This window comes from Ostrea edulis, chromosome 3, assembly GCF_947568905.1.
Source record: "Ostrea edulis chromosome 3, xbOstEdul1.1, whole genome shotgun sequence".
In the NCBI taxonomy this organism is placed as follows: Eukaryota; Metazoa; Mollusca; class Bivalvia; order Ostreida; family Ostreidae; genus Ostrea; species Ostrea edulis.
Window position 1 is genome coordinate 77,139,140 of NC_079166.1, and position 27,184 is coordinate 77,166,323.

At 34.1% G+C, this 27,184-nt stretch overlaps 1 protein-coding gene and 1 long non-coding RNA gene across 5 annotated transcripts in view; one reads left to right on the top strand and one right to left on the bottom strand.

The window, feature by feature from the left end:
- Positions 1 to 27,184, bottom strand: part of LOC125676214 (uncharacterized) — a 499,894-nt gene that overhangs the window by 256,467 nt on the left and 216,243 nt on the right. The gene's annotated exons all lie outside the window — the stretch shown is intronic.
- On the top strand, positions 8,240 to 9,177 carry LOC130052901 (uncharacterized). The gene is made up of 2 exons (XR_008801272.1): positions 8,240 to 8,484; positions 9,096 to 9,177. It is a non-coding gene; the product is annotated as an uncharacterized LOC130052901 (long non-coding RNA).

Consider the following 27,184-nt stretch of genomic DNA (forward strand, 5'->3'; position numbering starts at 1 on the left):
AATAGTATGACTAGAGAGTATAAGATGCTCCTGTCTACTATAATACCGTCCACAACCAAAAGTAATCCTAGAAACGAACTATCCCTGACCAATTATTTGATTGTTGGTGTGGGGGCGTTTATAGGCGTTCCTCTGATTGTTCTAGTTATACAAAAGTGTTTGAAATCAAAATCCACGAAACGAAATGTATCCAAAATAAATGCAGATGATCACGATGAGGCTGTTGATTCTACTGTCAAATCACATGATGCCGATACAAAGAAATATGGCGGGCTTTATCATTACGGAAACCGAGAACACTTTTATCAACAGATAGATTCAGATTACCAGGAGATCGATCACTGTGTAGAAAAAGTGAATACATCCAAAGGAGCAAAACTACTAGATGAGTTCAACTTCTCAACTAATTCACCTCCACCTAACGACTCTTATTTATTTCCGATAACAGGAACACAGTTGGATGAAGCAGCGACATGTGACGCGTACGTTGAACCAGTGAGACAAGACTCATGCATCAAACCAGAGAACTTAGAACCCTACTTAGACCCTATTAAAATACAAACAGCAAGAAAACAAAGTAGGAAGGATCACATACACACTTACATAGAAGTGGTAGAACTAGGTGCAACTAAGTCAACTGAAAACCATGATAACATACATCAATCATCCTCGTCATATGATGATGTCATGTGGGAACGCCCAACTGTTAGTCATGAAAGCGATGAGGAACAGGACAACACGTATCTTGATGCTGTCTTTTCATGATTCATTATTTTAATGGATTCCAGATAGAGATCAGAGGGTTACGTGGACTCGTTTTGATTTCATGAATGGGCACTGAATGAAGATACACGAAGATGATTTCATTATGTTGCACTTTACTTTCTATGAAATTATTACACATTTGTGGTATTCGCTTGCTATAGCATCATAACAAAACAAAATAAATTCCCTGTCCAACGACTTTGTGGATGGTCAAGTGTCGCATGTATAGATTTGAAACAGTTAGGGTAATGATATAGTAGCTTGGATTAGTAGCCGCACATGTATAAATATGTTTGTCAAATGGTTTTTATGTTTAATTCATATTGTGTAAGCCTCCAGTTTTTGATTTATAACATCTGCTACATCGAGTTTGATACTATTCCGTGAATTGGAAATCACCTGTAATGTATATAGACAGGTCGTGTAAAAAAGTGATTCGTTTGGAAACAACTACTCGGACAAGTGTATCATTAGAAGTGTTTGCTGAAATTGTATTTGAAATTAGCAGAGAAAACTAAAATATTTGCAGATCTTCCTAGAAGTTACGATTCATTGCTGTGTCGTACTACAATGTAAGTGATTGCTGTTTGCAATAACAACAAATATAATATTACCGATAAATTTGGCCATATATCAACGATGTTATGGATTTCCGTGATGTCCATGGTCCTCTTCAAGAATACATCAGAAATGTTCCTCCTTATAATTACTATGAATGGCAATGCCATGACATCGTTTACTTGTGCCAAAGCGATTCGACATCGGGTCATTTGACAATTGTGATCATACAGCTCTAACATGTTTTACAAAGTGACTGTTGAAACGATGAGCAAAGACCATTAAATATCTTGCAACACGATTTTGAACATGAGATGCGTCTATTTATTTAAGAATGGAAGCAGTGTATTGTGACGTCATATTCACATCGCTTTTTTATTTCTTTCAAACTTAATAGTATTATCAACAATAAGAAAACGCACGGATGTATGCGAATACGCGTTTAGTTATAAATATGCATGTGTGTTACATTCAGGCTTATATAACTACAACTAAAGATACACACAGTTACAGTTCGCTTGTTCAAGATGTTGACAGCAGACGATGCCAAGTTTCCAACAGCCACGGGAAGAGACGAATAATCAAAAGTGAATAATTATATTTAGGTACAAATACACGATGTTTGAATACACGTCAAATATTAACACGACATAACAGTTACCTTGTGAATTGATTTCATTTTTATAATGCTTCCGGTAAATTCGTTTGTATTATGGGTAGTCGAAACCTCTTAGATATTTCCAACCGGCTGTTTTCCCCTTGTTGAAAAGGTCCGAAAATGTTCGACTGTATTCGGGGATGACGTGACGAAAAAAATATTGTATCGTGACTTGCAATACACAATCCTTGATTGGATATTTTCCCAAGCAGGAGAAACTGACATAATATTCACGGTGTGACTTTAAAACGAAATTTTGGTGAAGAGAATATGATAGTTCCGCAGTGACGGCAGTGAAATGTATTTGTAATATCATGAAACTATAGATTATATTGCAATCGAAGAATATGAACTGATTGGTATCATTTCTGTTTTTCCAGTCAATAAGGCTATTAGAACTGATTGCATCCAACATAAGATGTTAAAGGCGGTGATGTCGACAATATAATGCCTCTGTATATGTATCTGCTTTTCAACAAATAGATTATCTGGAAAAAAAACATTCTCCAGTTGTTGGAAAAGAGTTCATGTTCTACCTTTTTAAAGAAAGAGAATCCTTTATTTCATGTAATCACAGCATAAGGGACTCCCTTAAAGATTACAAAGATATAATATGTTTGGAAATCTTTATTTTTCAATTGTTTAAAAGTTTTTTGTATGTTATACATGTAAATCAAAAAGACCATCCAATCTAACTCTTCACTGGAGTGTCAAAAGAATCTATATTGTAAACAATGTTTAGAAAAAAAAACTTCGACTAAGGATTTAAATTCATTGTATGTAGAAACAAAATATCTAAATTGTATGTGATTTTTTAAAGACCAATGCTATACTATGTTTCTGTCGTATGGATTATTCTGCAGAAATTGAAAAGGTAGATAAAGTATAGCTCAATGCAGTTACAATTGTAACGGGACTGCCAATTCTGGCATCCAAATTGATGACGATGTATAAAATTAACTTTAATCTTGTACCACAATATCTAGGCAATTAACAATTTTGAGTCATGTCAAGGACACCATGTAGATGCGATATCACCTATTTCAACTATACTGCGTTTTCTACTGAGGCTGTAATCCTAAAGGTTTGTATAGTCGATATCCCATTGATCTGATATCCTGATTCTTGAGGTTTCCTGTCTTGTCGATATCAACGATATCAAATCGATATCGAATCATTATTGAATTGTCTATCATTTGAATCATTCATGTCACCGTTAGTCTTCGTCAATCCTTTTGTCGATATTGTCGATATCGTATCGATATTGAATCATGACTATTGTGATATTCTATCTTGTCAATGACGTAGATTTCGACGACATCGTATCGATATCAAATGATGATCGTGTTAATTATAACGATCACGTGTGTAATGTTTCGTTTGATATATTTTCTCCTGTCGATTTTGTCTATGTTAACTATTTCGTATCGATATCGAATCATTATCGCATTGATTATCACCATCATGCGTATCATGCACTTTTAGTTCGAGGTATCCCTTCCTATGTTGTGAAATATAAAATTTGACACCGTACGAGGGGTGATAGAAAATTCATGACTGGTGCCATATAATGAAATACTTCTAGCATATGGTCCTCATCAATATGACGCCATTAGTTAGAGTAAGAAGGTCCCTTTGAATATAACGTGTAAACCTAACCCAAAACCTACCATTATCTCGTATATGACCCTTGAAAACAATCTTGTATATGGTAAATTATAACTTTGTCAATTGACAATATGGAAACAATATCATCGATAATATCAGATATTATTTTTTAATGACGATATCAGCACGATATTTTCATGCTATTGTCGATATCGACATCGTATTTGGTCTTGGACATATCTGACAATGTTTGAACGAATACATTTCACTACAGAACTCGATACGAAGACAACTAACTAAGGAAGAAATATATGAAATACATTCGTTTCGAGATGCTATTCGCAAATTGAACTATCTTGCAAACGAAACAAAGAAAATAAAGTCTGTCTGTCAGTTCCAGTGATACATGTCTAATGATGACAGTATTTCAAAAGTTGCTTAATAGTTTGTTCTTAGGGAAAGAATAGCAAATAACATTCATACTTAAGGCATAACTGTTCGCTTAACTATGATTTACACAGAAGAAACAGCGTCGATTCCTTAAAGTATATATGAGAGAAGATGCATATAAGTTGTCTTTCTTTGTAAAGGATGTTCGGTTGTAGGAAATGTTATGTTGAACAGACTCTTTCAAATACAAGAATGATCTATTAGTATTTATATATGGATTTTTCTTTGGGCAGTGACAAATTTTGGTATGAATTTAAACACAAAATTTTCAATGCTGTTCATAAATATATATCGTGGAAGTAATATATTTTACACTATACATACACGTATAATTATCATGATATTTCTCCTATGCATATTTTTGTGACAATTGGAATCAGCCAGTCTTAGGTGAGAACCATGTAGGTTGTTAAAACTTGTGTTCGAACCTTCTGTATCGTATATGTGCAATAAAATATGTTCATGTCAATCAATTGCGGAACTCTAATATGGATTTTTCTTTAATGACAACTTCCAACAACGTAATGATAATGAATATTCAAATGTAAAAGCTATCATGGTAAATATCTTCATATCCCTATATAATATTTGGAATAACATGTGTGACCCTGATTATTTACAAAATATGTTTATGGCAATACAGAAGAATTTTTTCCCCATAAAATGATCACTGCGTTATCAAATGTCAGGGTAGCTTGAGGTTTCAGAAGTCATTGTACGAATACACTACTCAATTCATTTATGAATTATTTCATTATGGGCCGACACGAGCTGGTCCATTATATAATGTATTCCCCACCTCCGTCCCCTAAAGCTACGTAACGAAATATATACACGTGGAGCTATTCAATGTATGTAACGCTGATTTAAATAAAAAACAAAAAAACTATGTTTGAAAATATTGAATCACACATGAAAAACAACAACAAATAAATCAGATTTCAACAGAAACATTACATTAGATACGTATTCAATATATATATATATATATATATGTATATGTAATCAACATTGTTCAAGACATTAGATACGTATTCAATATATATATGTATATGTAATTAACATTGTCCAAGACATTAGTTACGTATTCAATATATATATGTATATGTAATTAACATTGTCCAAGACATTAGATACGTATTCAATATATATATATATGTATATGTAATTAACATTGTCCAAGACACTAGATACGTATTCAATATATATATGTATATATAATTAACATTGTCCAAGACATTAGATACGTATTCAATATATATATGTATATGTAATTAACATTGTCCAAGACACTAGATACGTATTCAATATACATATGTATATGTAATTAACATTGTCCAAGACATTAGATACGTATTCAATATATATATATATATATATGTATATGTAATTAACATTGTCCAAGACATTAGATACGTATTCAATATATATATATATATATATATATATATATATATATATATATATATATGTATATGTAATTAACATTGTCCAAGACATTAGATACGTATTCAATATATATATATATATATATATATATGTATATGTAATTAACATTGTCCAAGACATTAGATACGTATTCAATATATATATGTATATGTAATTAACATTGTCCAAGCGCGAATCTAGAACATTTTCAGGGGGCATGTATAATCTACCGTCAAATATCGTCTACTCTTCTCAAATGCGAAAAATCGCCGAAAGATGAACGGAAGTTGACTGAATTTCGGGATAGTCCTTTTTCCACTGGTCGATAAAATAAAAAAATAGTAAATATTATAATTAGCAGTAAATATGTTCTAGAGAACGAAGGTAGTGGGTATTGAACACTTTTATATTAGTATATACTTTATTTATTTGTTTACAACGTTAAACATCATAACTTCGCTTATTGATGCATTCGTTGTAATGAAAGTTGAAAGTAACTGCCATACTTAATAAGAAAACACACATGCACGCGCGTACACGTGGTTATACTCTTAAACGTTCACAGTGACATTTATACATCCACATTTCATGTCCTGCCTATGTAAATTCTCAGTGTTGTAACAATGGTTGACAAAACGTGGGTCGGAGTCGAAGCAGGGAGGGGGTGGGGGTGGTGTGGGAGCATGAGCATTTCCAATGTTGTTTTGGTGATAGGATGGATTTAATAAATTTACCGTGCCAGTCTGTCTCGAAACCACACAACTGTGCCCGATTTGGATTGTTTGCAGGGATGCAACCACCCTGTATTCAGTGCCACCCCTCCCTTTTCCTCGAACAAGCGTCAGAGGGTACATTAGCAAGGGAATTCTCATTTGTATAATTATGTCAACTTCCGTCCACCTTTCAGCGATTTTTTGCATTTGAGAAGCAGTAGCCGATGTCTTACGGTTGATTGTAGCCGATAATTGGACTTTATTTCCAGTTCAACATGACGATGCGAGAGGTAAGACCTTGTCAGAGCTGCTTCTAAACGGTGGGGGTCTAATTATCATATTATATCGAACGTTTCGCCGACATTTTCAAGGGATGCAGCTGGTAAAACTGAAAACCAAGTGACGGCGTGATATGCCTTGTAAATGGCATGTTTACAGTAAGACAATTTCTTTATTATAGATATTCAAAACGTTGAGAACCAGTGAAACACTGATATATTCAAGTACTTTTGCTGTTTCATTTCATATCAAACATATTTTCACTTGAGAGGATTGCTTGATCCGCCTATCAAAGCAAATACGTCATGCCTTGCATATTGTACCATATGACGTCATGTTACAATGATTGATTTGTGGATCGCAATCTCTGAATATTGCTTACATATTTTTCAGTGTCGGATTTAATTGGCGACAATACTGCCTACTATGGAAAGTTATAATGTAGTTGGAAACTTTTATAAAATAAAAAACCGAAAATCTGGTATATGACGTATTTTGTGTGATGTCATTATCAAAAACTATCCAGTACTTTTTGTCAGAACGACTCAAAAAAATCGATCTTGCGCTTTGAATTAAATCTACATAATTTATGTAGCCTACCGCATATCTTCTGTTACACGTGTCAATATTCGTTGCAAAATCCACTTTATCTTTTAAAATTTGATCCCAAAGTACTTGCTCCGGTTTTATGCGAAGAACCAAGTTGGCGGATTCCTCGGTCAACGCTCTGTCGATATTTTTCTCTGACGTCGGTGTCAAAACGTATTTCATAGCATTACAGTAACATTTACGCTGTTTTATATGAATAAAAACACTTTACTATACGAAAGCTGCATATGATTTTGACGACAATTTTACATTCTATCCATTCGATATAAATACATCTGATTAAAATGCGAATTATTGAAATGTATTAGCTTGGATATTCTGATATTTACGTAAATATTGCATGTACACAAGTGACGACGGTGTCGCACACACTTTACCAAACTGTTAATAGCTTTCTAAAAACTAGGGTTATAAACATACAATTTTGCAGAATAATTAAGATGGTGATGTTGATAGTATAAGCCAGGCGCGTAGCTGCCTATACGCAAGTACGCAACTGCGTATATCACTCAAAGTCAATAAAAGCGTGCAATCGATGTCGCCGGCACTTTATTAGAAAATAAGCTATACCAAATCATATATTTTGTGTGCTATACATTCATGGACCCATAGCCTCCCTAGGCATGGTATACTTTTTATTTCCCCTTTACTTATAAACTTGGTAGGAAGCGTAGATACCCTAATTTTGTAACGTACGTGACTGTCGCCGACTCAATTTTTAAAATTGAACAAGCAAATATAAAAATCTGAGAGCGTGTTTTTAAATTTTCTTTGCGTTAATATCATTTGTATTTCCTAAATTTTCATTCAATAAAAGTTTAACAACTTTTGCGTATTATTTTAAGCAGTGGTGTATATATTACTTCATGTCGCCAGATTATATTATGTGATCATAGGGTCAATTAAACACCCAATGTATGGACAAAGATTTCGTATTATCTTTATGTTTTTGATCTATTTTGGCGCTAAAATATTCAAAAACTGTGTGAAAATATTCATCAAGCGATATTTGGATGTGGCATTGAGAAGAAGTCATCATATTCTCAAAATTTTGAATTCTGATTTTAGAAATGTAACATACGATACACTATTTTTTTTTTATGAAAACGTATTTGCAGAGCAAATGTTACCCCTTTTATGAAAATCTTGTAGTGTACAGAGAATAAAAATATAAACATTTCTTTTGCAGAAGTCATTGGTTGGTCTGAAATTTGACAAACGTGTCAAGATGTAACATTCGTGATGTAACATTCGTTACCGAGAAATTAATTAAAGGGAATGATAGAACAATTTCCGGCGTATTTTTGCTCTCTCTCTGCATGATGTGGTATACGACATGAACGTCTACTATGAACATTTGAGTTTGAAAGTCAATACGTGTTAAACTTTGAGAATTATGATTAATTTTCTCTTACGGTAAGTACTGTTACAACAATTGCAATGTTTGATATACAATATTGATTAAGCAGATGAAATGTTTTGGTCTGAATTTGTTCTTCTGATATCAAAGAATGTATATCGTATTCCAAATATCTCGAAATTCTTCTGGTGTAAGAATTACATTGAGTAGAATGCTGGTAACATACGTTACTCAAAGTAACGTATGCTACTTAATGAAATGCTTGATTCGACATCAAATATTGAACTACATATTGACAAAATATCATCATTAATGATATGTTTGTTGAATATCAACTATGTTATGAAGAAACAAATGTGTTATTGTTCCCGTATTCACTAGCATATACAGATATCCTCTGCAAGAAATACAGGCCATGTTTTCCTCTGCTCCTGTCCTATTTATGATACATGTAACTATGCAACTCTACATTTATCAATTTGCTAGAATTCAGCATCTTTTCATAATATATCTTAGAAATGAAGGGACTAATCTCTGATGATTGTTCTATGCAATCTTATAGAGAAATCATTCAAAAATATTTTATCTGAGTGTAACATATGTTACCAGAAATTCCGTTACGTAATATTATTCTACTTGTTTTTAATTTTTTATTTATTTTTTTCAGAAATGGCGCTTGTGAGAGTAGAAGTACAGAATAACTACCATGAAAAAAAATGTATTAAAACATAAGAACAACCATGAAAAAATGTGTTAGAAATAATATTATATGCTCCCCTTGTTGCAATACTGAAAAGGTAGAATGTCTGTATAGACAGTGAAAATAAAGGTTTAACTACCAGTCAAAGGCTACCATAATGATGCATGTAAGTTTTGTCTCTCAAAATACTTATAAGCAACTGGTCATTTGAGTAATTTTGTATGACCTTTGACCTTGTGACTTGGAATCCAATGGGGGTCATCTATTCATAAGGGGCACCAGGGTTTCAAGTTTGATGTCTATCAAGGAAAGATTTCTCAACGGACAATAGCGTATGTCCAGAGTAGTTTAACCGTTGTCCTTTTGACCTCAACATTAATAGGGGGCATCTATGTCTTAAGGTTCACGTTAAATATTCAATCATAACACCGCGTGGTGGATTATATTGACAGTTTCTATGGAAAGGTATTCCAAAATAAGCAACAAAAACATAAGATTCGGTATACATTTAATCAAAATGTTGGGAAATTAAACATTTTCTTTATATTATTATTGTAAACAGATTGTTAGAAATGGGTACATATGATTCTCTCCATTTTTTGAATAGAAATGATGTGTTTATAGTAATGAAAGAAAAAATAAGAAACATACGTTACTTTCATTGTTTATTATAACAAAGAGCAATCCAGGTTTCAAAACATGTGTCTGTTATTTCTATAAGAATCACGAGCATTTAAATAGCGAAACATCAATCTATTACTTTTGTTTTAATCGCACATTTATTGCAACTTAACAAATTCAGAAGAAAAGACACATATGGTAAAAAATTTTGCTTGTCTACGTTATATTTCTATTAAAATTGGTATTTCCATTGAATTAAGTGATGTCGTTATGATTTTGCAACATCAATCGTAAAGAATAACTGATGGTGGCATCGTTTTGGCACAATATTTTCATGGATGTACTGTTGTGTAAGTGTTGAAACATACGTTACATAATTATAGCGCTACTTCATTTACATACAAAAAAGCTATCGTTCTATACCTATTGCTAGTCTTTTGTTTTCATGTTTCATACATATTGAACTGTTCGAGAATATTTGTTAATCAATTTTATTTTTTGCCATTTCAAAGATATTGAAAGTGATATCTAGTCGTTTATTTTGCGCTCTTAAAATCTTATTGCTGACTTTTACAGCAGATAATTTCTTGTTGTGTTGATTAAATATTTTCTTTGAAAACCTGTATTTATTGTCTTTCGCAAATTAGAAAAATATATGGTCAGTCAATTCCAATACAAATTATGGAATAATACATGGAAAATTAATGTTTATCTTAAATATTATCATGTCAAGGACTCAGTAACGAAGGTTACATGTGAGAAAAATCTCGAAAAATATACCATACTTTGACCTACTGTAAAACAAAATCTGTCATACTTAACTTGAAACAATTTGAGGTGAGTGTTCAACAGATATTTACCATTAATAAACGCATGTTACCATATATATTTTGAATGGTCGATAAACTATGATTTTGAAACCCTCAATTGAACGCTTTTATTGACTTTGGGTGTACACATTATTTGCTAAAAAAAAGAGAAATTATTTTTACATTTTTATGTCATTGCCTTAAGTGTAACTTTGCGCTATGTATTTCCTATTTATGATTAACTCCAATCATCATGTCTATTCTATTGTTTGAATTCGTTTGTTTCGAAAATTGACAGCCAAAATACCCGTTGTATACTCAAAAAAATTGGTGATTGTAATCAATAAAACCCAGGAGCTTCCGGGGGCTTCGCCCCCTGGGCCCCCACCAGGCCTTCGCCCTGGACCCACTGGGGGCCTCAAGGCGGCCCCCAGAACCCCTGCCTTAATTTGCGTACACTTCATTTTCTGTCTGGCTACGCGCCTGCAAGCTATTAGAATTATGATGTCACCTAATCTGTATGATGTAGACGCTGATTCACAATGCAAGAATGGAGGTGTAGATAAGCCTTAACGTTAGGAAAATATACCATGTCCATGACACAGTTTGTAAGTACATTTGGACATTTGCGATAATTCTGAATTATTTATTTAAAATTTGAATTAATCTTTGGATAAGTGATTTTAATATGAAAATAACTATACTTAAGAAACAGTGGATATTGTATTATAGGTGTTTGGTATGTGGATTATTCATTGCGTCATTATTCATTACGTTCATTAGATTACGTGTCACAACGTCTTAAGTCACAATTTGAAAATGTCTTTTAATAGAGTTTGTTTAGTTATATTGAGTTAACGGTGTATGTTAAATTAAAACGATTTTAGAAATAGATTTTTATATTATTTTTAAATAAATTTTTGAACAAAATTTTAACATGACATGTAGTTTATTGTAAAAGTTAAAATGGTATCCAATGTATAGCTAGGTGACACAGTGATAATTTGATGTTCAAAACGTCACAGATAATGAAGATATTTATTGAATTAAAGTAATTTAAGAAGACATTTTTAGTAATGTGCACCTTTTGAATATCATTTACGGAATGCGCAAATCACAATTTCATCGTAACAAAACGTGTGAATTGATTATGTCAACATTTGTTTGTTTTTGAGACAATCTACGGAGTCAACACTGAATGTCACACCTTGCCGTAATCGTATTGTGTTAATTGAAATTGAATAATGCTTAAAAATCAATCATCCGTATAGATTGATATTAACAAAAATTAAGAAATGTTATGATTTTTAATGAATGTGCATATCTTGAAAAGGTGTCTTCTTTAACTTAAAATATATGTAGTCTAATAATTACAAAATTCCAACAAAAAATAAATGTCAACACCTTTTGTCACAGACGTAAAAACAAGACCGGTTTGACGTTACGATGAGCATGTGTTTGTAATTACATTTAAATACACGTATATCAAAAGAAATATCGGTTTTATAACTACACAATGCAACATTGTTGTGATACAGTTGATACAATTATACAACATAATGATATTTAACATTGAATTTAAAAATATATTTGTATTTAGATAAACTTAAACAGTTTTATAATGCATTGATTATGTATACAAGTACATTTTCGTGTTATATTTACATATTACAAGAGACACAATCACATGCACATTGACAGCTTCAGATCGGATACAAATGGGTAAAGAATAAATAAGGGGGGATGCAACAAACAAAATAATGAAGAATGTAGGCAAAGAGAAAACCATTAAAACACACACACACACACAAAACTCCGCAAATGACAGTGGATCCAAACACCATTGCCCAATTCCAGGTACAAGTGCTCAGCAACAAATGTAAATTGTTGTCTTAGAAAGGGGATTTCAACTAAAATTATACATACATGTAACTTTGACACATTCTAGCAATATCATTGCCATGTAAGAAAATAAAATAGGACCTAATACAGATCCCTTGAAGGATTACAACACGTGAGTTTGAATTAAACATGTATTTCTATGCAATATACCATTTCATTTCTGTTTAGATAACTTTAGAACAGTTTTAGCAATTTATCAATAACTCTGAATGTGTAGCTTAATAAAAAGTCCCTTATGCCATGCATGATTAAATGCCTTTGACAAATCACCATAAACCATGTACATATATCAATAATTCCGTTTAGCTTCTAAACATTACATCTTAATTGCTCTGTTGTCTTAGGAATGGACCGGGGTAACTATTTATTTAAGGCCCACGAGATCAAGCTGCATGGACAATTTGCGTTTATGCTAATCATATGAAATCGACAAGTGGGGAGCATCATTCAACTCCGGAGGCGGAGTTGTTCGTGGAAAATATTTTGTTCAATGCTGGTGTTGTAGCCTGAGCCTTCCCCCATAATGAGACTTCCCCCCGGAAGCCTGGTTCTAGAGTGAGCCTTTCCCCGGAAGCCTGGCTCTTTAGTCAGCCTTCCCCCTCGGGGAAGGCTCACTCTAGAGCAGAACCCCCGGATAAGTCTCACTCTAGATCCAGACTTCCCCGTACGAAGACCTACTATATCACTAGTTGTAGAGTCAGACTTTCCCTCATAGCGGGACTCCCCCCTTCATCTATTCCTGGTAAACTACTATCACTTCATGGAGATTGTTTAGATACCAAGACCTTTTTCAGCAGGGCATTAAATGATTTTGCTTAAGTCGTTCATCATGCTCAAGAGAAGAAAACGGTGAATAAAACACATTGGAATTAATAAGTCATTTTGTTTGACCAATAGACCTTGAGCTTTGACCCACATAATACCTATGCCTTGGCTAGTTTTAGAAGTTTGAAAAATAAAATGAAGACATTTCGAGTTTATGTTTCTTCTCGTCTGCGTACAAATATCGGTTATGCTTTTAAACTTGTTCAACTTCAGGTAGAGAGGTAGGTAAGTAAGTATAGGTAGGTAGGTAGAGAGGTAGATAGGTAGGTAAGTAATTCTCTGTCCGAAAAACTAAAATTCATTTCATAGTTTGCATACGAGGGGATGAAAGCGGGGATGTCCCTCCAGAGCGAGACTTCAAGAGGGTGTTATGGCTCTAGAGTGAGTCTTCCCCCTGGGGGTAAGGTTTATTCTATAGCAAGTCTGCTGGGGGAAAGGCTTACTCTAGAGCGAGACTATCGGGGGACGGGTCACTCTAGAGCCAGACTTCCGCAGGGGGAAGACTCGCTCTAGAGCCAGACTTCCGCAGGGGGAAGACTCACTCTAGAGCCAGACTTCCGCGGAGGAGGGAGGCTGGCTCGGGGGGGGGGGACTGGCTCTAGAGCCAGACTTCCAGGGGGAAGTCTCACTATGGGGGCCGTCTTGCTCTACAACAGGACCGGTACGTAGCATCGTTTTTCGAAAGGGGGGGGGGGTGGCAGCCAAAGAAGATTCGTATAAAGTTCTTGAAATGCAAACCAAAAATAAAGGGGGAGGGTAGGGTCCTCATAAGCTAAAACTGCCTCATATTTCCCCCACGCTTTAATTAATTAGGGTGGAGATTTATCCTTCACTACATGTCCTCACATCATAGCTTACACTCTTCTCATTCACTATACTACAATGACATATAGTGGGAAGGGAGAGGGGGTAGGGGTGGGGATGGGGACAGTCACCCAAAATATCTTCATTTGAATATAGAAATAACAGATATTGATCATTGTCAAAAAAGCCCTCCCCCCTTTTTTCTACGTGTCTGCATTGCCAAACAATCATTTAGAATTCAAGGTTAACCAGAAAAATATCTGTAATTGTGTTTGTTTATTCAATGCTATGCATGTATTCAAAAACGAAATGCAGAACGAAATTGTGATTTTGGAGGATATATGCATGTATTCATCTCATAATTTTACAGTGTAAGCGTTTGTGTTCACTTCAGTGATATATATATATATATATATATATATATATATAAAAGCACAAAAACCCAACAACACCCTACTTTCTTAAAGTGTCGGATCTGAGAAGATACAAGGGCAGTAAAGAAATTTATAAAAGCACTGAAATGGCTACGACACTGTTGGTTATTTAAAACTCGAATTTAATTTGTCTGACCTTGAAAGGTGTATTACCTTGAAAAATTATCCTGTATCTTTTTCCTTAGACTTCTCTCCCATTCAGCTATTTGATTGTTGATTTTGATTTTAATGCTAGATCTGTGTCTTTTGATTGACCTTGTTTGTTGTTTGATCGTGTTCTTCTGGCAATCATTATTTTTCGTTGTTCACCATATCCGAATCATCAATGGTACGGCCTACCTAATATTGTTTTGAACTTAATCAGTCCATATCATTATCTTCCCACCATTTTATTCCATAATCACATTGTTTTGTAAGTTTTCCCTCTAAATTTATCTGATTTCTGTAATTTTCAAGAATAATTCTATTTTCATCCCGACCCGACCATGGTACAAACTCTCTAAACCATAGTCAGTAAACACGCTTTACAACGAAACCACCACCATTTTTATCACTCAGTACAACAGTGTATCACTCTTGTCATCAATGTAGTTTATCGATACTTGTCGTTTTTGCGTGTTATTTGTTTATGTAATATATGTCTCTTGATAAAGACGCGGGTTGCGTCGAAAATTCGAGTTTTAAATAACCAACAGTGTCGTGGCTTTTTCAGTGCGCTTATATATATATATATATATATATATATATATATATATATATATATATATATATATATAATATAATAAGATGATATATACATCTGATAATTTGGTATAAGATGATATATATGATAAGATATATATATATATAGATAGATAGATAGATAGATAGATAGATATGTGTGTGTGTGTGTAAAAACCCATCATGTATAGTATTAGAGGCAAGCACTGAATTATGGATAGTAAATCTCAGTTAGTCCGCATGCACGCATGTAAGAATTAATTCATACCCAAATCCTCGTAGCATGCTTATATTCAATATTTTATTTTTCTAAATTATCAGAAATTGTATATAGAAATAATATATCGGTGTAACGGAGGGTGACGTGCTAGTTAATCGCCCATACATATGTACCAAATTACATAATTCTAACTATTCCTTTTTATTGTCATCATTTCAGATTAATTTACAATTATTGCATGACAAATTACTGAAAATCACAAGATGAATGAAAACATTTTGATGAGTTCGTTATATACTTTTCTTTTAAAACATTGGGATAGTATATTCCTGTTGGTTTAAAAAAGAAAAGTTATGAAGATCACAGAGGAAATATAGACTAATTCTGATTATGTCGCAAGTTTAGCTTAACCATTATAATTTACCTAAATATAATGTTTCAAGAAAAACATCTAATTCGTTTTATGCTGCATTCGCTTCAACTGTCATACCCCTGTCATATCAATTCTTTTCATGAAAACTTCTTATAACGTAAATTATAATATATCGATGTTATAACGTTGCGTTTTTAACGTCATTTTAACGTTACCAAAATTGACACCCAATAGCGTGCGCGACGTCGCTGTGAATCCTTGCGTGGTGCAAGTGATTTCTATTTCATCTGTGTTTGTTTGGTTTTTTATGTCTTTTTGTATTGGTTTAAAATCGAACGAAGTTAATGTTGGTCTATCTTATACGATTTAACCCAACATGGTGCAATTTACGTTTCATAAAATCCGCGGAGGGCGGATTATAAAGGGTAAATTGCACTTAAAATTTAGGTTATATCATATAGCACAGGTCAAATTAGCTTCATTCCCCCAGTAATACCGTGTCCCCAACGCCTCCCAGAGAAACGATACTAACACTAATATTGTTCCCCTGGTATTCTCGTAATTCATTTATTTCCCCAACATGTTTTAATTATTTTTATCTTATATAATATCTCTGGAATTTAGATTGACTTATTCCCACTTTAGCAAGCCGTGGACTTAGGTTAAAAATGGTGTTGAACAGTTAAAGAGAAAGTTTTTGCTCAAGAAGCGAACGAATAAAAATGTGTATTACACGTCAATGCGATCGTTTGCATGAGGCTGTACACTGCAGTTAGGAGAATCTTTACATTATCTTTATCCGCAAGAATATATTTTGGAAACATACCAACTTTTACTTTTAACGACACTATATACAGCTATAATCATTAACTGTTTCTGATTTAATAAAAAATAGCAAGGCAAGGGGAGTAAAACTTTTTTTTTCAGAGAGAGAACAAGGTGAGGAAAATCATTCACCATTTGACCTGGACTGTGAGGACGGAAGTGAACTATGAAGACAGAAGAATGTCCTTACACTTAAATTTCCATAAACATAACCACATAATGTAAAAGGCATTTAATCGGTGGGGACAAAACATGTTCTTACTGATATTCTCTCCAGAAAACTTCCCCCCAAATTTTCGAGAGAGAGAGAGAGAGAGAGAGAGAGAGAGAGAGAGAGAGAGCAGAAACTAGCCTGTGGATACAAAATAATGATCGTGAATTTAAAAGTTACTATCAGACATTGGTGTTTTGAAGCCTTAATTGAATAAAGAGAAGAAAGTATATGTACATTGTATTATTATTTATAACATGGGCTGTTGTTGTGATTGTTGGAACGTGTGAAGATTGTATGAAACAGATTTAAAACTTTATCAAGTTGTCCCCAATTGATCGGACACATCTATATTCATATAACATACATTTTACAGATCTAATACACCCCCAGCTGTGAATTAACAAATGATCTACCTTCACCCATTGGAAATTTCCATGAGTTTACTTTTCTTGTTATATACGCAAATATTTACCTATGAATGATGTAGCTCTTGATCTTCAATGACAGTTTGCAAGATGGGACATTGTACACTTCATAAGATTATATTAATTTCCGTTTCTTTCGCTCAACCCATAGTATTATATGCACATATGTTTCGTTTATAAGGTGTCTTCCATTCGAGATCCGCACCTCTGACTTCCTCATGCGCGCATTATTTTCGTTCAAGATTCCGAATTCTTTTATCATCTTCGCTGGAGCATTAATCAATAATAATATATTAAAAGATACAACCTAATACCAAAGAGAACTACACTGTGGTGCAATATGTATTATATTAAAAACAAAGACAGTTCTCTTCCGATTATCCCGCATTAAAGAAGAATAAAAGTACTGAAAGTACTGATGGGAGTTGATTTTATGTAGATTTATTGCAGATGCTGCTGGGATTGAGAATTATTTCAAATAATAAAACAGCATAGATGTACACTTAAAAGTCACGAACTTACGCATAACTTATGTTGTGTCTATACTACAATCAACGCGCAGTTGCTTATGTGTACCTACATATAGACGGTGGTAAGTGAACACCTTGTCTGGATTGTATTTTACTATTCCAACATATTATGTGCTCCTATAATTGCTCAGTTTTGTCAAAATATATCACTTCATGAAATATTCTAGCAAAAATGTATTTTACTGTCATTTGCAAAGTTATGTTTGAAAAACTCCACACATAATTTAGTAATTCTTGAGTTTGTCCTATTTTTTCTACAACTCCTTTTATAGATGGGCATGACTTACACAATTAAACAATTTATCATTGCTTTAAGTGCAAGATTTTGAACTGAAGCCTCAGACATCTACTTATCTCTTATTTTTAAAATTGTGTATGATCAAATTCCTACATATAATTTGAAATTCAATCCCTAGAGCTCTACGAAAATCATCTAGGACAATCTCGACAAACATAACTTTGCAAATGACAATAAAATAGCTGTAATTTATTCAATTTACAAAAATTAGCTATGTGGTTTTTTTGGTTGCACATAAGACAAGAGTAGTATAACCCGTCCCGATGGGTGGTTCAACTGAGTGCACTTTTGAGGTCAAAAGGTCAAGTTTTAGAACGGAAATGAATAAAGATAGTAACGTAAAACTGTTTTTTCAACGACGAATTTTCTGTTCATAAGAGCCGTATAAAAGATAAAATAACACCTGATCGTAATTGTTGCTAGTGTATGATATTTCTTGCCTACATATCATTCGCAAATAAACAATACAAATAGATATAATAAGTAAACGTGGTCTTTCCGGAATGTCCTTCCGCCATCTTGAGATGATAGTAACGATCGTTACTATCATCAGTTTAATACCAGTGATGACGACGAGGCCCGAGCCGTGTTTTATCGGTGTTTTAATCCTCAGTGTTTGAATCCTTTAAAATCCACAGTGTTATTAATAAAAAAAACGCATGATTAAATGACTCTGTTTAGTAAAACAAATGTTATAATCTAATTAATTTAGAGTTCAGGTTATTGACGTTGTGGAACATTTTATATGACGTTATGGAAAAGCAGGCCACCTGGCGCGGTCAAGCTGGCCAGGTGGGGAGGTCAAGCTGGGTAGGTTGGGCAAATCTGGGGAGATAGCGTGTGAACTTTTTGATATTGCTTTTGCATTCCTTGTGTATTCCTTTTTGTTAAATTTCAAATAAAAAATTGAATTAAAGAAGAACAATGGTTGAAAGTTTACACATTTATTAAATGAACAATTAAACACATTTATCAAATCAACAATTTATAAAGTCCCTAGAAACACAGCCCTTTCGTTTTGACTTCTCGGAAACGCGGGTATTTTCTGAAAATCGCTTTGACTTTGTTTTGTAAACAATGAGCTCAGCTATTTGGTAGTTCTATGTAACATGCAAAAGGTTTATGCATATGTTCACTATATTGTGTGGTTTGAGTCAGATCTTTCTGCATTAGGCCATTATTTTGTATTGAATCTTATGTGATTGATTGATTTTTTTTATTGTTGAACTCGAGAATGATTCACTCATAAGGAGACATCATTACTGCCCGTGAAGGACTGCAAAATTTAGGCCTATGCTCGGCGCTTACGGCCTTTGAGAGAAGTGAGGACTTATTCTAACCCGGATCCCATATATTTTACGCTATATATTTAAAAACAATTCATTTTTACTCTAAAAGTACTTTGGACATAAACCCTATTATGGATATAGCAATTTTATAGTTATAAAAACAACTAAATAGGTCCATATATCTCTGTGCAATTCGCACCCTATGAGATCACAACGAAAAAGTACGTCACGACGTACATCTTACAGTTCATGTCTATATATGTTGTCGTTATTGACTGCCGTTATCAAGTGATAAAGCTGTATACGTGAAAACATTTCTTGTCAAATGCTGGTCAAATAATATATTATTTTAATTTCGTATCAAATCACTCAACATTTTTTATATTTGTGCGAAGGTCATAATTCATATTATGACCTTGAAATTGTCCCTCTATTTTCTCCCGATCCTGATCATCACTACGTTGTAAGAAAATCTAATTTACATAATTAATGCGAGCAGAGTGTAAAGAGGTAACGATATACGGTGTATGTTGGTGTATAAAGTGTATATATTTATATACCTGTTACAAGAGGAATAGTTAGGACACACTTTTGACACATAAAGAAACCCCCTTTCCGCATCTGATTATTTCTGACATACTCTTGAAAATGAATATCCTGCATTAGATGCATTTTAAACTTCCTTTTATCGGAGCACTTGCTCTCTCTATAGATCTGGGTTTTTACTATATCAACTATCTTTTTTCTTTTAGATATAGGATGTCTCATAATTGTTCATGAAAAATTGAAGATAATGAACAATCTTATAATGATTACACAATTGAGAGTAGGGTAAACACGGACCCTTGTTAAAGTAAATATGAGCGGTGGCAGCTGCGGTGGCAGTGGTCGTGTTCATGAGAATGTGAGGGGTGATAGGTGGTGGTATGTGATACATAATTGGTGGTATATGGTGTTAATGAAAATTTAGGTGGTAGTATATGGTGTTGACGAAAATGTGAGAGGTGTTATGGTGGTGAAACATGCAAACTAATAACGCTAAACCAATTTGTTTAATTAATATGGAAAGAAATGCAAAATTAACGACCTATATAGGTAATAGTGTGAGTAGTGTTAAAGAAACCCTAAGTCATGGGAACTGGTGTGCCGATATTGGGGAGTAGGTGCTATTTAGCGTACAAGTGGTGATATGTGGTGTTAATAAAATGTGGGTGGTAATATGGTGGTGACACACGCAAACTGATAATGGTAAATCAATCTCTTTCATTAATATTCTGATGCAAAAAAAATACCTAACTTAGGACCTCTATGGGTAGTGGTGTGAGTTATGTTAAAGAATATGTAAGTGATGGCATGTGATTTGCCAGTAGTGGTGTACAGTTGGTGGTATGGGGTGTATAGGTGGAGGTATGTGGTGTTTGAGTGGTGGTATATGGTGTATAGGTGGTGTATGAGTGGTGGTATGTGGTGTATAGGTGATGGTATGTGGTGTTAATGGAGATTTGAGTGATAGTATGGTGGTGACACATGCAAACTAAAAAATATCCGGATTTTTGACGTACGGAAGGAAATCTTCTGGAACGAGGATATCGAAATAAGCCTCTTCCACTGTGATGTTTTTCAAGACATTGGGAAACTTCATTTTGGTTAACCGACTTCCCAATCCCCGTCCGTCAAATCCAGGGATTGGGGTAATAAGATTTTAAACTGAGCTGCCGTATTGCTCGGAAAGGATTCCTTCGACCCATCACCGGGGAGCGTAAAATAAAACCCTTCACGTTGAGCCATGATGACTCAAATGATGAAAATGACCAACTCCCGTTTCTTCATACTGGTGCCCATATTGTAAAGTATCTTATGTGAGTTCGGTTCGTAATACCCATGTTATAAAAATTAACACATTTTTGTAGGTTTACAACTTTTGTTTATTGCATATTTCAGATGAAAAATGTCATTAGATGTAGCTTTTTCCTTCAAGTACATGCAGGTCAATATTTGAATGGTTAAGTTTTTAAAGACAGTGTTCATTTGTGGGTTTCTCGTTATACAGAAGTGTGATTCTGTCGCATCGGCTAGTCTTCCTCCTCCTCCTCGTCTTCCTCCTCATCTTCCTCCTCCTCGTCTTCATCATTGCCGTACTTATCTAGGTACGATTCAAGTAAATATTTGTTTTTGCGAAGAGCCATCTTAATGGATTTCTTTAATCCATGATTGTCGGACACAAATTCATCGATGGCGTCCGTCACCTGTTCGTGCGTAGTGTCTTCTTGCAACTGATAATGATCGTAAAGGAACCGCTCATACAGTTTTCTAAACTGCTGGTAAGTTTCTCCTTTGGTCTTTTCGTCTGCTTTCTTGCTAGCTTTCTTTTCCCACATATTTTGGTTCAAGTATTTCTCGTATCTCTTCTGCCACTCTCCGGCAATATGTTTTCGCGCTTTATGTGCCATTTGGCGAAAGACGATATTGTCTTGCTCTGCGTCACTGTCAGTATCACTCTGTGTTGGAGAGATATCTCTCATGTCAATATCCTCTTCCTGATCGCTGATTTGCGGGAAAATAAAGCATGACACTCTGAGCACTCAATCATGTTAACTGCTCGAATGCATAAAAGTGAATGAATAATTCCTGGCTTTTAGGTTCTTTATATACTTCCACCACCACCACCACCACGCAATTACCGGACGCATTGCTCAATGGTAGAGCGTTCGCTTCCTAAGCGGAAGCTCATGAATTCGAATCCTCCTCATGCCATCGCCCACCTAAGACGTAAACATTGGTAGTGATTGGTCCTCCAGATGCACTGCATTTATGGGTCTTTCGGAAGGCCCTATGGCGGTAGGCGTTTGCAGGTTAAAGAGCGTCACTGCTACGGGTATAACCACTAAGCATAGTATTTTATTTGCAAGTGGTGTATTTCTCGGGAGACGTGAAATAACCAGCCAACTATACTATCATCCACACTTTTGTTAACATCGCACACACCCTACCTACACTTTCGTTAACACCACATACCACAACCTTTATTTTCATTAACACCACATACCACCACGTACCACCATTCACATTTCCATAAACACCATTTACACAGCTAATGCCACATCCGATGCTAACACTTGTGTTTTAACACCGTTTTTTTTTTTTACATCAATCACACCGCTACCTATACAGGTCTGAGAATTGATAGTTTTACATATCAATATCAACGAAAGAGATAGATATACCGTTATTAGTTTGCATGTATCACCATCGTACTACCACGCACATTTCCATTAACAACACTCATACACCACATACCACCACTTACACACCACTTACCACCACCTATACGCCACATACCACCACTTATACGCCACATACCACCACCTGTACACCACTACTGGTACATCAGATGTCATCACTTACATCTTCTTTAACATTACTCACACCACTACCTATACAGGTCTGAGAATTGTTTTGTTTTTTTATGTTTATCACCACACTCAACAATTTTTCAGTTAGATGGTGGCGCCCAGTTTTTATTGGTGGAAGAGAGAACCCAGGTACAATGTACCTGGGAAGAGACCACCGACCTTTCGAAAGTAAACTGGGAAACTTTCTCACTTACCGGCACGAGCGGAATTAGAACCCGCGCCGACAGAGGTGATAGGCAGTGTGATTTTGAGCGCGATGCTCTAACCACTCGGCCACGGAGGCCCCGTCTGAGAATTGATAGTTTTACATATCAATATCAACGAAAGAGATACATATACCGTTATTAGTTTGCATGTATCACCATCATACTACCACTCACATTTCCATTAACACCACATACCACCACCTATACACCACATAACACCACTTACCACCACCTATACACCACTCAAACACCACATACCACCACCTATACACCCATTACTACCACCTGTACACCACTACTGCCACATGCACTAGATGCCATCACTTACATCTTTTTAACATTACTCACAGCACTACCTATATAGTTTTGCATTTCTTAGGATGACAATATTAATGAAAGAGATTGATCTACCGTTTTACACTCAAAGTCAATAAAAGCGTGCAATCGATGTCGCCGGCACTTTATTAGAAAATAAGCTATATCAAATCATATATTTTGTGTGCTATGCATTCATGGACCAATAGCCTCCCTAGGCATGGTATACTTTTTATTTCCCCTAGCTTTACTTATAAACTTGGTAGGAAGCGTAGGTACCCTAATTTTGTAACATACGTGACTGTCGCCGACTCAATTTTTAAAATTGGACAAGCAAATAGGAAATCTGAGAGCGTGTTTTTTTTTTTATTATCTTTGCGTTAATATCATTTGTATTTCCTAAATTTTCATTCAATAAAAGTTTAACACCTTTTGCGTATAATTTTAAGCAGTGGTGTATATATTACTCCATGTCGCCAGATTATATTCTGTGATTATAGGGTCAATTAAAGACCCAATGTATGGACAAAGATTTTGTATTATCTTTATGTTTTTGATCTATTTTGGCGCTAAAATATTCAAAAACTTTGGGAAAATATTCATCAAGCGATATTTGGATGTGGCATTGAGAAGAAGTTATCATTATTCTCAAAATTTTGCATTTCGATTTTAGAAATATAACATACGATACCATAAACATTTTATGAAAACGAATTTGCAGAGCAAATGTTATCCCTTTTATGAAAATCACGTAGTGTACAGATAATGAAAATATAAGCATTTCTTTTGCAGAAGTCATTGGTTGGTCTGAAATTTGACAAACGTGTCAAGATGTAATATTCGTGATGTAACATTCGTTACCGAGAAATTAATTAAAGGGAATGATATAACAATTTCCCGCGTATTTTTGTTCTCTGGCTGCATGATGTGGTATACGACATGAACGTCTACTATGAACAATTGAGTTTGAAAGTCAATACGTGTTAAACTTTGAAAATTAGGAATAATTTTCTCATACTGTTACAACAACTGCAATGTTTGATATACAATCTTGATTAAGCAGATGTAATGTTTTGATCTGAATTTGTTCTTCTGATATCAAAGAATGTATATCGTATTCCAAATATCTCGAAATTCCTCTGGTGTAAGAATTACATTGAGTAGAATGCTAGTAACATACGTAACTCAAAGTAACGTATGCTACTTAATGAAATGCTTGATTAGACATCAAGTATTGAACTACATATTGACAAAATATCATCATTAACGATATGTTTGTTGAATATCAACTATGTTTTGAAGAAACAAATGTGTAATTGTTCCCGTATTCACTAGCATATACAGATATCCTCTGTAAGAAATACAGAGCATGCTTTTCTCTGATACTGTCTTATTTATGATACATGTAACTATGCAACTCTACATTTATCAACTTGCTAGAATTCAGCATCTTTTCATAATATATCTTAGAAATGAAGGGGTTAATCGCTGATGATTGTTCTATGCAATCTTATAAAGAAATCATTAAAAATGTTTTATCTGAGTGTAACATATCTTACCAGAAATTCCGTTACGTAATATTATTCTACTTGTTTTTAATTTTTAATTTTTTTTTCAGAAATGGCGCTTGTGAGAGCAGAAGTACAGAATAACTACCATGAAAAAAACTTTATCAAAATATAAGAACAACCATGAAAAAATGTTTTAGAAGTAATATTATATGCTCCCCTTGTGGCAATACTGAAAAGGTAGAATGTCTGTATATAGACAGTGAAAATAAAGGTTTAACTACCGGTCAAAGGCTACCATAATGATACATGTAAGTTTGATCTCTCAAAATACTTATAAGCAACTGTTCATTTGAGTAATTTTGTATGACCTTTGACCTTGTGAATTAAAATCCAATGGGGGTCATCTATTCATAAATGGGTACCAGTATTTCAAGTTTGATGTATATCAAGGAAAGATTTCTCAACAGAAAATAGCTTATGTCCAGAGTAGTTTAACATTTATCCTTTTGACCTCAAAATCAATCGGGGACATCTATATCTTAAGATTCACGTTAAATATTCATTCATAACACCGCGTGGTGGATTATACTGACAGTTTCTATGGAAAGGTATTCCAAAATAAGCAACAAAAACATAAGATTCGGTATACATTTAATCAAAATGTTGAGAAATTAAAATTTTTCTTTATATTATTATTGTAAACAGATTGTTAGAAATGTGTAAATATGTTCTTTCCATTTTTTAAAAATAGAAATGGTGTGTTTATAGTAATGACAGGAAAAATAAGGAACATACGTTACTTTCGTTGTTTATTATAACAAAGAGCAATCCAGTTTTCAAAACATGTGTCTGTTATTTCTATAATAATCGTGAGCATTTAGATAGAGAAACATCAATCTTTTACTTTTGTTTTAATCGCATATTTATTGCAAATTAACAAATTCAAAAGAAAAGACACATTTGGTAATTTTGTTTTTGTTTTTTTTTTTTGCTTGTCTACGTCATATTTCTATTAAAATTGGTATTTCCATTGAATTAAGTGATGTCGCTATGATTTTGCAACATCAATCGTAAAGAATAACTGATGATGACATCATCTTGGCATATAATATTTTCATGGACATACTGTTGTGTAAGTGTTGAAACATACGTTACATAATTATAGCGCTACTTCATTTACATACAAAAAAGCTATTGTTCTATATCTATTGCTAGTCTTTTATTTTCATGTTTGATACATATTGAACTGTTCGAGAATATTTGTTAATCAATTTTATTTTCTGCCATTTCAAAGATATTGAAAGTGATATCTAGTCGTTTATTTTGCGCTCTTTAACTCTTATTGCTGACTTCTACAGCGGATAATTTCTTGTTGTATTGATTAAATATTTTCTTTGAAAACCTGTATTTATTGTCTTTCGCAAATTAGAAAAATATATGCTCAGTCAATTCCAATATAAGTTATGGAATAATACATGGAAAATTAATGTTTATCTTACATATTATACTATCAAGGAATTAGTAACGAAGGTTACATGTGAGAAAAATCTTGAAAAATATACCATAGTTTGACCTTCTGTAAAAAAAAAATCTGTTATACTTAACTTGAAACAATTTGAGGTGAGTGTTCAAGTTGAACTTCAACAGATATTTACCATTAATAAACGCATGTTACCATATATATTTTGAATGGTCGATAAACCATGATTTTGAAACCATCAACTGCACGCTTTTATTGACTTTGGGTGTTTAGTTTGCATGTGTCACCACCATACTATCACTCACATTTCCATTAACACCACATACTAACGTAGGTGACGTAATGAGGCCTCGACGGGGAGTTTGTGTTCATACCGTCCTAGCTCGGCACACACAGTCCTAGCACGCGCAGCCCTAGCCCGACCTCGAGTGCACTTCGTTCTAAAACTTGACCTTTTGACCTCAAAAGTGCACCCAGTTGAACCACCCATCGGGACGGGTTATACTACTGACAAGGTGAAAATAACGAACAGTGATCAATTTCATAACATAAAAAGAATACAATATTAAGAGTTGGGCAAACACGGAGTCCTGTACTTTTACACATCAGAGGCTGGATCAGGTGACTAGGAGGATTAAGCACTCTCTGTCGACTGGTCAAAACCCGCTATGAGCCCTATATCTTGATCAATTAAACACATAGGTGCCTGTGAACAGGACACCAAGTCAAATTCCCCCTCCTTATATTTTTGAATGACATATCGGGTATATTTATGATAAAATATTAAACTTAAGTGTTTTTATTTAAATGGAATGCACAAATTGCGCATAGAAACCGGATGT